Source organism: Tinamus guttatus, unplaced genomic scaffold (genome assembly GCF_059628265.1).
Source record: "Tinamus guttatus ecotype Peru unplaced genomic scaffold, ASM5962826v1 Tinamus_guttatus_pri_ptg000498l, whole genome shotgun sequence".
Taxonomy (NCBI): Eukaryota; Metazoa; Chordata; class Aves; order Tinamiformes; family Tinamidae; genus Tinamus; species Tinamus guttatus.
Genome location: NW_028289032.1, coordinates 178,209 through 190,395, shown reverse-complemented (window position 1 = coordinate 190,395; position 12,187 = coordinate 178,209). Strand labels below are relative to the sequence as shown.

The 12,187-nt window shown below is 46.6% G+C and overlaps 1 long non-coding RNA gene across 1 annotated transcript in view; it reads right to left on the bottom strand.

The window, feature by feature from the left end:
• The window catches only part of LOC148592855 (uncharacterized), a 64,719-nt gene that overhangs the window by 25,701 nt on the left and 26,831 nt on the right, over nt 1–12,187 (bottom strand). The window lies entirely within an intron of this gene.

The following is a 12,187-nucleotide window of genomic DNA, read 5'->3' as shown; positions in this document are numbered from 1 at the left end:
AAATTCAGTGATTCTGCACGTCAGCCTTTTCAGTCCGGGTTAAGGATGGTCAGAGGCACCCCCCTGTACAATGTCCCCCTACATTTCCCCCTTTTTCTTTAGATCAAATGTCCCCGAGAAGCAAGCCAACCCTGAGGTGTCAGATTCGGATTACGTGACGGGGCAGTTAACAAACGTAATATCAAAGCGCGCAAGCAGGTCCAAGCAATCATTAAACCAACTACAAGCAACAGTCCCCATAGTAACAACATTAGTAACGATTTCACCAACGATTTCATCCCTCCCCCGATTCCAAACAAGTCAGTTAACCCATCGAGTCCGAAAAACCCAACATCTTTTGTTACTTTCTCCGTATGTTTGATCAAGTCGTGGAGTTGTCGATGTATAGCTGCTGAGTGATCTTGCAGGTCCATGCAGCACATTCCGTCGAAATCCTGACACCCATGTCCGTGAGCAAGAAGCAGGAAATCAACAGCGGCACGGTTTTGCAGTACAGCGTGTTGTACCTGGGTTAAATCATCTGACCATTCACTAAGCACAATACTGGTTGCGTTTGCCTGCTTAACTGCCCAGCATGCAAGACGTTCAATATTCCTGTGAGCTCGGGCAGCTGACGCTCCCGGCACAAAAAAAGGAGGCAAAAATTATTTCCCAATCATTCCATAAGCTAACATCATCATTGCATTCACTACCTACAGTAACCTTTGTATTTTCCGGCTCCCAGGAGGCCCGTGTGGCCATATCATACTAAGGCGACCAATTGTGCAAGGTCCTCCCATAGGCTGGGCTGGAATGCCAGCCCAGGCTCGATTTCCGCATATAAGAAAATATCCGGGAGAAAGTTTACAAGGCAGGGCATTACCTTTAACCTCAGGGACGGACCCGGCACACCAGTTTTCCCAACTTAAACTATTGCCAATCGAATCCATGGGGGTGGTATTATTAGATAAACGCATTGGCCAAGGCAGTGGCACTGCCTCGGCGCTGGTATCCAAGAAAGCGCAAGCAGTAGCATTAAGAGAATCTAGCAACTCTAACTCCTGTGGTGGGTTATCCATATCCAGCTGGTTGTTAACCCACCGCTCGAACTGCGACATCACGACAGACATGTTCTTATAGTCACACCAGTTGCTACTTACGTTCTTACAATTGTCATCATAGTGAGCCGCAAAAACCGCAGCTTCACTGTCATCAAGTGGAACCCCTACCAGACAGGTCACAAAAGGTGTGCTGGGTGTCGCCAAGCTGGCACAAAATTGTGTAGTATTTAGCTCTCTGGCTAATGTTACCCATATATTTTGACATGATTGGCCCGCACACAGTCCTCTATCCTGCACTGATAAGCTTGTTTACAGGTTCTTCCTTTCCTACTTCTGGTGGTGACTTTCCCACGATCTTTTTGCCTTGGTCTTAGTCCGGCTCATTGTATCCATCTTCTATCTGGAAGCCTCCGTTACTTAGATATGTTCCCTCTATTCCCCCTTTTTTACACTGATATGATGTACTGAGTAGGCTATATGGATTCAGGTCTGTCCAGTTGCTCAAAGGAATACCTAACACCCGTGCATCAAATTGATCTGCTGTCTCACAAAGCCAACAACTCTTAATTTGGGTATAATTAACAATATGCCTAAGAAGCATAACATATCCATTAGTGTTAAAAGTAGCATCAGCTTCTATAATAGCATTAAAAGTAACATTACCTCCTAACAGCCACAATATACAGCTAATAATAACAGTAACACTTCTTCCTCTCATGTTGTTGTTCTGCAGGCTCACACTTTCCACAGCTAGAGTACCGGCTGCTTGCCTGCTACGTCTGATGTATGCGAGTTTGCTTCCAGCCAAGGTCTCACCCATTTTTTCTGGCACCCATCTGGTTCCAGCATCTGTAACGATACAAGCATACCCTTTTCCCCAGGTTATCAAGTCCAAAGGTCCCGTCCCTTTTCCCGTGTCCCAGTCTCTCAGCATCATCTTACACGGACCCAACTTTACTTCGGTCAGGGCTCCCTTTAGCCCAGCCCTGTGTTTGACCATCAGAGGGACTAGGCTATCCTGGGGTAATCTCAAAAAGTTTAAAACATATAGGCTCTTGCCAATTTTTCTGCAGGCATAATTCTCCTCCTTTTTGTTTTTTTGTAGCTGGCATTTCAGCGTTTGGTTCATACGTTCCACTATGTCATGGTCCTCAGGATGCAATAGTATGGTGAAAAAACAATCTTTTAAATTGATTATTAAGATGTCCCAATCATTTTGAAAGGTTCTCGATTTCCATTTCTATTTATGTTTGCATAGCTTCAATTTGGTTTCCTCCCCAGAAATTGCTTGGGATTTCCATATATTAAGGAGGCCCCCGCTCCAGTAGCAATTGAGGCTTTTACAATTTGTAAGGACTGTTGCAGGTTCTTCTCTGGAGCTCGGCCGTCGCTTCATTCTTGTTTCCCAGGCTGAAGTATTTCCCTAGTCTCTTTCCAAGGATACAAGTCAGAGTACGGCTCCCAGTCCTCCACTGGTGGGGGGGGGGGGGACGCCACAGTCTGAGTTATTCCTGGCTTTCCCGCTTTCAAATTCTGCACTTTCCTGTTGTGCTTATTCGGCCCTCTCTGCTGATATATATTACACAATAAAGATCTAAAGACCACAGACACAAACAGCACAATAATTTGTCGGGCACATAATTTGTCTGTAGAAGTGTATAAAAACCGATGGGAGGCATTTTGTAAAAGTGAGTGGCCAAGTTTTGACGTAGGCTGGCCGAGGGAGGGAAGTTTAGATTTAGAATTAATAAGGAGAGTAAAAGAGGTAATAATGAGACCTGGGTCGGAAGGACACCCAGATCAATTTCCATATATAATCACATGGGAGGATTTGGTTCTGTATCCACCCCCATGGCTGAAACCTCTTTTGGGGGAGGATAGAAAAGACGGAAAAGTTGATATTTACGTAGTGAAAAAGGAAGGGAAAAAAAGCAGTACTACCAGATTCGACCTTATATCCAGAAATATTAGATGAAGAAAGTAGGCATAACCCCCCCCCCCGTTACGTACCTCTGCCCGAGGCACAAAGGGAGGCGAGTAGTAGTGATCAAAGAAGGGGGAGAAGGGAGAGAAGGGAAGATAGGGGTCCCGCATATAGGACACGATCTCATCAAAGAGAAGATGAAGAGGGAATATCAAGTACCACCCATGTCTTCCCAGTTAGAACGATTGGAGCAACTGGGCCACAGGGACAGCGTACGTATCAATACTGGCCATTCTCTTCTAGCGATTTGTATAATTGGAAAAGGCAAAACCCCTCCTTTTCTGAGAAACCGGGGGCGTTAATCGATTTATTAGAATCCATCTTGTTTACGCATAACCCTACCTGGGATGACTGTCAGCAGCTTTTAAAAGTGCTGTTTACGACCGAAGAGCGTGAAAGGATCCTGACCGAGGCGCGAAAGTTGGTGCCGGGAGAGGACGGGAGACCCACCGGTCAGCAGAACCTTATCGATGAAGGATTCCCATTGGTAAGACCACCGTGGGATTTTGAACAACCTGAAGGTAGGGAGCGTCTTCGAACAAACATTAATGGCAGGGTTGCGGGCGGCGGCGCGTAAACCTACTAACTTAGCAAAAGTAAATGCTGTTAGGCAGGAAGCCGAGGAAAGCCCTGCCGCTTTCTTAGAGAGAATATTAGAGGCGTTTAGACAATTCACTCCTTTAGATCCTATGAAGGAGGAGAATCGGGCAGCTGTCATCTTGGCATTTGTAAATCAAGCTGCACCAGATATAAGAAGGAAATTACAAAAGATTGAGAGGTTGGGGGAGCAAACATTACAGGATCTTTTAAAGGTAGCAGAAAAAGTGTACAACAACAGGGAGACTCCAGAAGAAAAACAGGAGAGAATAAGAAGGGAGGATCGGAAACACCAGAGGGAAATGGCTAGGAGATTTTTTGAAGCAGGAGAAAAATCAGAGAGGCAAAGAAGGGGACCGCCACCCCCCAGAGGAGTTGGGGTACGGTTAGGAAAGGATCAATGTGCAATTTGCAAAAAGAAAGGACATTGGAAAAATGAGTGTCTGGAAAAAGGAGAAAGGAGGCCACCTAGAGTACTGGTGGCAAATGAAGATAGCGACTGAAGGGGCCGGGACTCGGAACCCTTCCCCGAGTCTTGGGTAGAATTAGAAATGGAAGGGAAACGTGTAAATTTTCTGGTAGACACAGGGGCTGAATACTCAGTAATAAATAAAGCAGCGGGGAAACTATCGACAAGGAAAGCTCGAGTACGAGGGGTAAATGGGAGTAAGGTATATCGGTGGACATCAGAAAGGAAGGTAGATGTAGCTAATAGACAAATCACGCATTCATTCTTGTATATACCGGAGAGTCCGGTACCCTTAATGGGCCGGGATCTCCTAACTAAATTGGGGGTAAGGATATATTTCGAGGACGATGGGGTAAAAATCAATGACCGGGAAGGACAACCGATACAGGTCCTGACTGTTAGATTAGAGGACGAATATAGACTGTATGAAGAGAGGAAGGAAGAAATTGGACCAGAAACTCAAAAATGGATGAGGGAACTCCCAGAAGTATGGGCAGAGAATTCGGGGGTAGGAGAGGTTAAAGGGAAAACTCCTCTGGTCGTGGAATTAAAACCAGGAGCTCACCCGATTAGGGCTAGACAGTACCCAATGACCCCTGAAGCTCGACAAGGGATAGCGAAGCATATTAAAAGGCTACTGAAAGCTGGCATTCTGCGTAAATGCAAATCTCCGTGGAATACTCCTCTACTGCCAGTAAAGAAGCCCGGAGGAGATTTCAGGCCAGTTCAAGATCTGAGAGAAGTTAATAAAAGAGTGGAGGATGTGCATCCTACAGTCCTGAATCCATACACTCTGTTAAGTACGATGCCACCAGATATGGGATGGTATACAGTTTTAGACTTAAAGGATGCTTTCTTTACCATCCCCCTGACAAAACAGAGCCAGGAAATGTTTGCTTTTGAATGGGAAGATCCCGAGAGCGGATACAAGGGTCAGTTAACTTGGACCCGATTACCACAAGGGTTCAAAAATTCACCGACTTTGTTTAATGAAATACTGCAGGAAGATTTGAGTGAATTCAGGAGACAGAATCCTAGTGTGAACTTGCTTCAGTATGTGGATGATCTGCTGCTAGCAGCAAGAACGAAAGAGGAGTGCGAGGAAGGTACGAGGAAGTTGTTGCAAGAATTGAATAAACTAGGCTACAGAGTAAGTGCTAAGAAAGCTCAGCTATGTAATCCGGGAGTAACATATCTGGGATATAAGATACGAGATGGTAGGAGATGGCTAACTGATGCCATGAAAGAGACTGTTCTTCGGATTCAGGAGCCCAGATCTCCAAGGGAGGTTCAAGAATTCTTGGGGACAGTAGGATACTGCCGTTTGTGGATACCTGGGTTTGCAGAAAAAGCGAAACCTCTGTATGAGGCGAGTCGAGAGAAACCGGACTGGCAGTGGACAGAAGCTATCGGAAAATCTTTTGAGGAACTGAGATTAGCCCTGCTAGAGGCCCCTGCACTTGCACTCCCAGACCCAGCCAAGGATTTCCATTTATATGTGAGCGAAAGAACGGGAATTGCTAAGGGAGTGCTAACTCAGAAGCAAGGACCTTGGAAAAGGATAGTAGCGTACTTATCAAAGAAATTAGACCCAGTCGCCGCAGGGTGGCCCTCGTGCCTTAAAATCATTGCAGCCGTGGCAATGATGGTTAAGGACGCAGACAAACTCACGTTTGGGCAAAAACTGTATGTAACAGCTCCCCATTACGTAGAGGCATTACTCAAACAACCGCCTGAAAGATGGATAACAAATGCTAGGCTGACTCATTACCAAGCCTTACTTTTAAACCCAGAAAGGATTATGTATACGTCCCCAACGACTTTAAATCCAGCCACTCTCCTACCTAACCCAGAATATGAAACACCTGTGCATAGTTGTCAGGAGGTGTTAGCTGAAACTGTGACAGTGCGGGAAGATTTAAAGGATGAGCCGCTGCAAGGGGGAAAAGTGTGGTTTACAGATGGAAGTAGCTTGGTCGAGCAAGGAAAAAGAAGGGCGGGAGCTGCAGTGGTGAATCAGAACGGAGAAATAGTTTGGAGCCAGCGTTTACCAGACGGCACTTCGGCTCAGAGAGCGGAACTGATAGCCTTGGCTAAGGCACTAGAAATGGCAGAAGGAGAGCGAGTGACGATTTATACAGATAGTCGCTACGCATATGGGACAGTGCATATACACGGAGCAATATACAGAGAAAGGGGATTTCTTACCTCCGCAGGAAAAGAAATCCGAAACAAAGAAGAGGTTTTGCACTTGCTGTCAGCTTTGCAGAAACCAAAAGCAGTGGCAATTGTGCATACCTTAGGACATCAGAAGAAAACCGATACAATAAGTAGAGGGAATGCAGCTGCAGATATTGCAGCCCGGCGAGCTGCGTTAGAAGGACAAATACAAAGGGTACTAGCCCTGACTCACAACACTTTAAGAGAAGAAGAGGAAATTGGAGAGGATGAATACACCCCGGAGGAGAGGGAGTGGATTCAAAAGGTCGCAGAAAAGCAAAGTGCAGGAGAAGGACATTACGATACAGAAGGAAGAATGTTAATTCCTAAGCGGTTGGGACAGAAGATGGCGCAACAGTTACACAGTACCACACACTTGGGGGAAAGAAAAATGGGACTGTTAATAGAAAAGTTCGGGTTGAGATTCCAAGATCAGAGGAAAATATTAAGAGGGATAATAGAGGGGTGTCAAGCATGTCAGGAAATGAAACCATCGAGGGTCAGGAAGGTACATGAAGGTATAAGGGAAAGGGGTGGTGAACCTGGAAGGCATTGGGAAGTAGATTTTACGGAAATAAAACCAGGTAAATACGGATATAGATATCTGTTGGTATTAGTAGACACCTTTTCAGGGTGGGTGGAGGCCTTTCCCACTAAGCAAGAAACAGCCCAGGTGGTAGCGAAAATACTTTTGGAAGAAATAATCCCCAGATATGGGATACCAGTGAGCATCGGGTCTGATAATGGACCAGCTTTTGTGGCAAGGGTTACACAGGAATTAGCCCGAGCACTGGGAACCAACTGGAAATTGCATTGTGCATATAATCCTCAAAGTTCGGGTCAGGTGGAAAGGATGAACAGAACCTTAAAGGAAACCCTTGCTAAGCTAGTAAAAGAGACTGAAGAGAACTGGGTAACAATGCTACCTTTTGCCCTATACCGGGTTCAGATAACTCCATATGTACTAGACAAAATTGGTATAAAAGAAATCAGAAGGGGTCAGAAATGGATATCGAACCTGGAGATTGGGTGTGGGTAAAAAGGCATAACCCAAAAACATTAGAAAGCAGATGGAAGGGACCTTACGTAGTAATTTTAGTAACACCCACTGCCGTTAAGGTCGATGGAATAGGACATTGGATTCACCATTCCCACGTCCGGAAGCTAAACAAAGAAGAGCGGAAGAAAGCAGAGGAGTGGGAGGTCCGAAGGAATAGTAACAATCCTCTGAAATTGAAATTAATTAGGAAAAATGTACAGTAACACAATTTGGGTAATTATGGTCCTGGTAATTATGATTCTGAGGTGTTCTAATGGGATATACAACATAGAAGAGAGAAGTAATATGTGGGTGACTTGGGCAAATAACACGGGGAATCAGGAATTCTGCCTGTCCCTCACCACCGCTAGTAATCCATTCAGAACCTGCTTGTTTGGGAAGCCGGGATTTGATGACAACAGTTTTAAAAAGGTATCTACGGGAAACTGTTCAGGGGTAGTAAGTGCCTCGGAATGTGCCGTAAGGCTAATTAAGGGATTAAATACCTCATTGCCTTGGGACCCCCAAGAGCTCAATTTGATGGGGGCACAAGCGATTGGAAATAGTTCCAATAATTGGACCCAAACGTGTTTTATGTTTGGGGACAAGTTTTTTGGAGAAAAGGGAGGAGTGAGACTCCTGGCACAATGGAACATTATAATTAAAGGAGGCCCTAGGCCCCAATGGTGGAATGCTTCGGGTTGGACTGATGTATCTCCCGACCCAATATTCGGCTGGCGTAAGACCATAGGAGATGGAACCTTCGGTCCCATATATGCAAATGGGACATTCTGTGGGATAAATGGGACAGTCGATGGGTTACAAGAACGGTACCCTGCGGGATTACCCTTAGGAGCATATGGGGGGGATCCATCAGGACAGGTACATAATAGGACAGATTTACTATGGAATAATGATACCGCTAAGGCCTTGCCAGATGGAGTGTTTTTAATTTGTGGGGATAGAGCGTGGCAGGGAATACCTAAGAATGCCTATGGGGGACCGTGTTATTTAGGGCAACTGGCAATGATAGCCCCGTCTAGAGCTAAGTTGTTAACTATGAAGCAGGAACAAAGAAGGCAAAAGCGTTCCCTTGGTTTAACACCGGAATGTAATGATAATGTACAATTAATATCTGTAACCGCGCGGGTCGCCTTAGCTATCTTTGTGCCAGGAGCTGCAGCAGGAAATGCATTAAGGGAGCTTTCAAAGTTAGCCTGTTGGAGTGAGAAGCAAGCAAATGCGACAACCGAGGTATTGGAACAACTCCTGCTCGATCAGAACAGCCTGCGACATGCACTACTACAGGACAGAGCGGCTATAGACTTCTTGCTCCTCGCGCATGGACAAGGATGTGAAGAGTTTGAAGGACTATGTTGTTTTAACCTGTCGGACCAATCGATTCAACAACAATTGCGCTGGCTCAAGGAACACACTCAGAAGATAACACGGGAAGAAGGACTGATGGACAGATGGCTAGAGTCATTGTTTGGAGGGTTACCTGGGTGGATATCAGGACTGATAAAAGAAGGATTACGCGTATTTGTAATTCTGTTATTACTGTTACTGTGTATCTGTATAATGTGGAAATGTGTAATGGGGGTAATGGAAAAAGCTACAAATCGAGTTAATTCTATGCACATAATGTTCATGCGACAAACTCAGAAAGATCGAGAAAGGATTCTCTGATATTAGCAAAAGAAAAAGGGGGGAATGTAGGGTGTATTAGCCGGGAAGGTAGGGGTTAAATAGCTAATGTAAAATAAGCTGAGTCTTAGAGCACAAGGACCCAAGGACCCCAGTATGTGCCAGCAGGCAGACCAGGGGGCGGACAAACTCCGCCTTCAGTCACATAACCTTCCCTCCTGGGTGCGCAGGTGCGCATACCAGTAAGTGGTCCCAGCCGTCAGTCTGAGGGTCCTGCCTTTCTCATCTCCCTCCCTCTCAGGTGTGTGACCTTCAAACTAGTTTAGAGGATGTTTGCAGTTAAGTTGGCTACAAGCCCGGTCGAGCAGTCGCCTTCAACTGCTTTCGGAGGAGGTCGGCTGTGAGCCTGGCTGAGCAGCCGCATCCGCGCTCCTTATCACTCAGCCTGGGCAGGCAAACATCTTCTTTCTCAAGGTCTGGATTCTATTTCGCACAATAATTTTATGACTCTACGGATCATACAAATTTCCACCTTTCAACCATACCTTGTGTCAGCATCGATATAGAAAGGATACAACACATAATAGAGATGAACATGGCAAATAGAAATAATAGCCCTAATAACGGTTTCTGTCCTCACTTAAAGCATTACAATTCTTCAACCCCCACTTTAAAAGACAGATCAAATCCCCCTGCACCTCCCCCCTGGCTGTTGTCTAGTCCTCAGCAACATAAGTTTCCTTGTAAGCACTGTTAAGTGCTGCCTGGACACTTCTGTTCCTTTCTTCAAGATCTTCCACCTCTGCCTGAAGCTTATTAAGATCCTTTTCTTGTCGCTCTACAGCACTGTTCAGTTGTTTAATACTGTCTCGATGCTGCTTCTCAAGATCCTCTTTGCTATCAAGTACCTGTTTTAAATACTGCAATTCCTCTTCCAGTTCCTTAATCTTTTTGTTCTGTTTTGTGTTAGCATTTTCTCTCTCCTTTGCTCTTAGTTTCTTAATAATGTTGGAATTGTGCAACTGCTGTTTAGAAAGCTTTTCTCCTTCTTCCATTAATCCTTTGATTTGCTCATCTTTTTCTTTCAGTAATTCAGCTGTTTCATTACAATTAAGTCTAGTAGCCAATTCTTTTTTAACATTCTTTACTTCCTTTTTAGCTGCATCCCTTTCTTTGCATGCAAGCTGGAGCTTCTTTTCAGCATCTGCTATTCGCTGAGTGAACTCCTCTTTAAGGGATGAAATGCTATTGCTCTCTTCCTTCATTCTAAGGATTTCATTTTTAAGGTTTATCATAAGCTTCCTCCAGCCATGCCTTTTCTTTACTAGTACCCAATAACTGTGTTTCCCTCTCCTCTAGTTTAGCATGGGTGTTATTCTGGCATCGAGGACACCAAACTCGCCCTTCACTACAGTTTTTTCGGATATGACCCCTCCTTCCACACCTAAAGCACTTAGGGCCGTTCGCGTTTTCCCTCTTTCCTTGGTTTCCTCTCCAGCCCACCAAAGGTTGTAGTGCAGCGGCTAAGACACAAAATGCTTGGGCTTGCTGCGCCGCTGAATCAAGCAATGCCTGCTGTACCTGAGCCCCTAAAAATGCTCCTGGGTTTCCCACACCCTGACGGGCAAGTTCTTCAAGCATCTCCTCGAGCGAAACCCCTTGTGGCAAAGTGACCAGAACATCCCTGGTGTGCTTATTAGCATTCTCAACTGCCAAGGATTGAGCCATAAGTTTCCTTGTTTTCTCATCTAGCGTATCCATTTCCTCCAAGGCCTTAAGCAAGCGGTCAACGAATTCACCAAAGGACTCCTTCATACCCTGCTTAATTATCACGAAGGAAGGGCCTTTCTTCTCCTCAGGTAAGGACATAAAGGCTGATAGGGCAGTTTGCATCACCAGCCTTAACAGGATGGCAGGATATCGCATTTGCGTGTCAATACTGCCATACGGCCCCGACCCAGCACCGTTTCAACCCGTAATCCCTCCAGCGGATCTCCTTGAGGCCGAGGTATGGCACATTCGCGCGCTGCATGGGCCACCCACTGTCTTTCCCACAGTAGCAACTGACCAGGTGTCAAAATCAATTTTGCAATCTGTTGACAATCACTAGGGAGAAGCAAATCACTATTAAAGATATAGGATAACATCTGTCTGGATGGCTCACCTTTGACCCCCCAACGCGCCACCGTATCCCATAACTGGCTCATAATTTTCCAGTCAAACGGATCCCACTTGCCCGCTCCCCACCCTTGGCCATCCGGCTCAAAGGTCACCGGGCATGCCACCCTCATGGCCGGCTCCCATTGACCGTCCAAAATTGCATCTCTAATAACACCGGACCAACGAGAGGAGACCTGCGGACCCAACCCCCCACCGGAGGATCCAGACCACCCCTCGCATGTTTTTGGCCCAGCTGCCTGGACTCGATCAAGGGCCCTGGGGGCCTCCCGGAACAGTCGATCAGAGGGTTGGTCCCTGCACCATTCTGGCGGCTGCTCCTGTGGCCAGTTCCCAGCTGTCCACGCCGGGGGCGGTGGCGCCGTAGGCTGTGCTGGTGACTCGGGAGTCGGAGCTGATCCAGCAGACGCAGGTTCCGGTGGCGGCTCCGATGGGCGACGGGATTGTGACGGTCCTCCTCCGGTAACGCTGTCAAGCAGCTCCCTTGGGGAGCTCTTCGGGGTAGCAATAGCCCCTCGGCCAGGTACGGCTGGACCAGGAGGCGGTTCCTCCCCTTGTAGCATCTGCGTCGCCGCTGCTGCCATCCTCTTTTCAGCCTGCATACACTTGAGCTGATTCACCGCCTCGCGCCAAGTATGACCCAGTTCTTTGGCAGTTTTGCTGCCCTCCAGAGTGGCTTCCCATAATGAGACCCCTATCTCACGCCACTCTGTTATACTAAAAACAAGTTGTGGCTCCTTTAAATGTCCTTTCTCCCTTGCCCATTTAATCAGCTCATATAGCTTCTTCCTTCTCACTGCTGCCTCCCTTTTTGCTAATAAGTCCAGCTGCAATTGTACAGCAGCTTCTCGCTCCATGCATACGTACACCGGGAGTTCTGCTTCTAACCGTTACCCTACGCCGTCTTCCCGTGTGCGCATTCACGGCCGGCTTACCCGCTCCGGTCCACCTTCTTGGTCAGATCACTCGGCCACACCCGTACGTCGTCTTCCGGAATCCCGCACCGTTGTGCC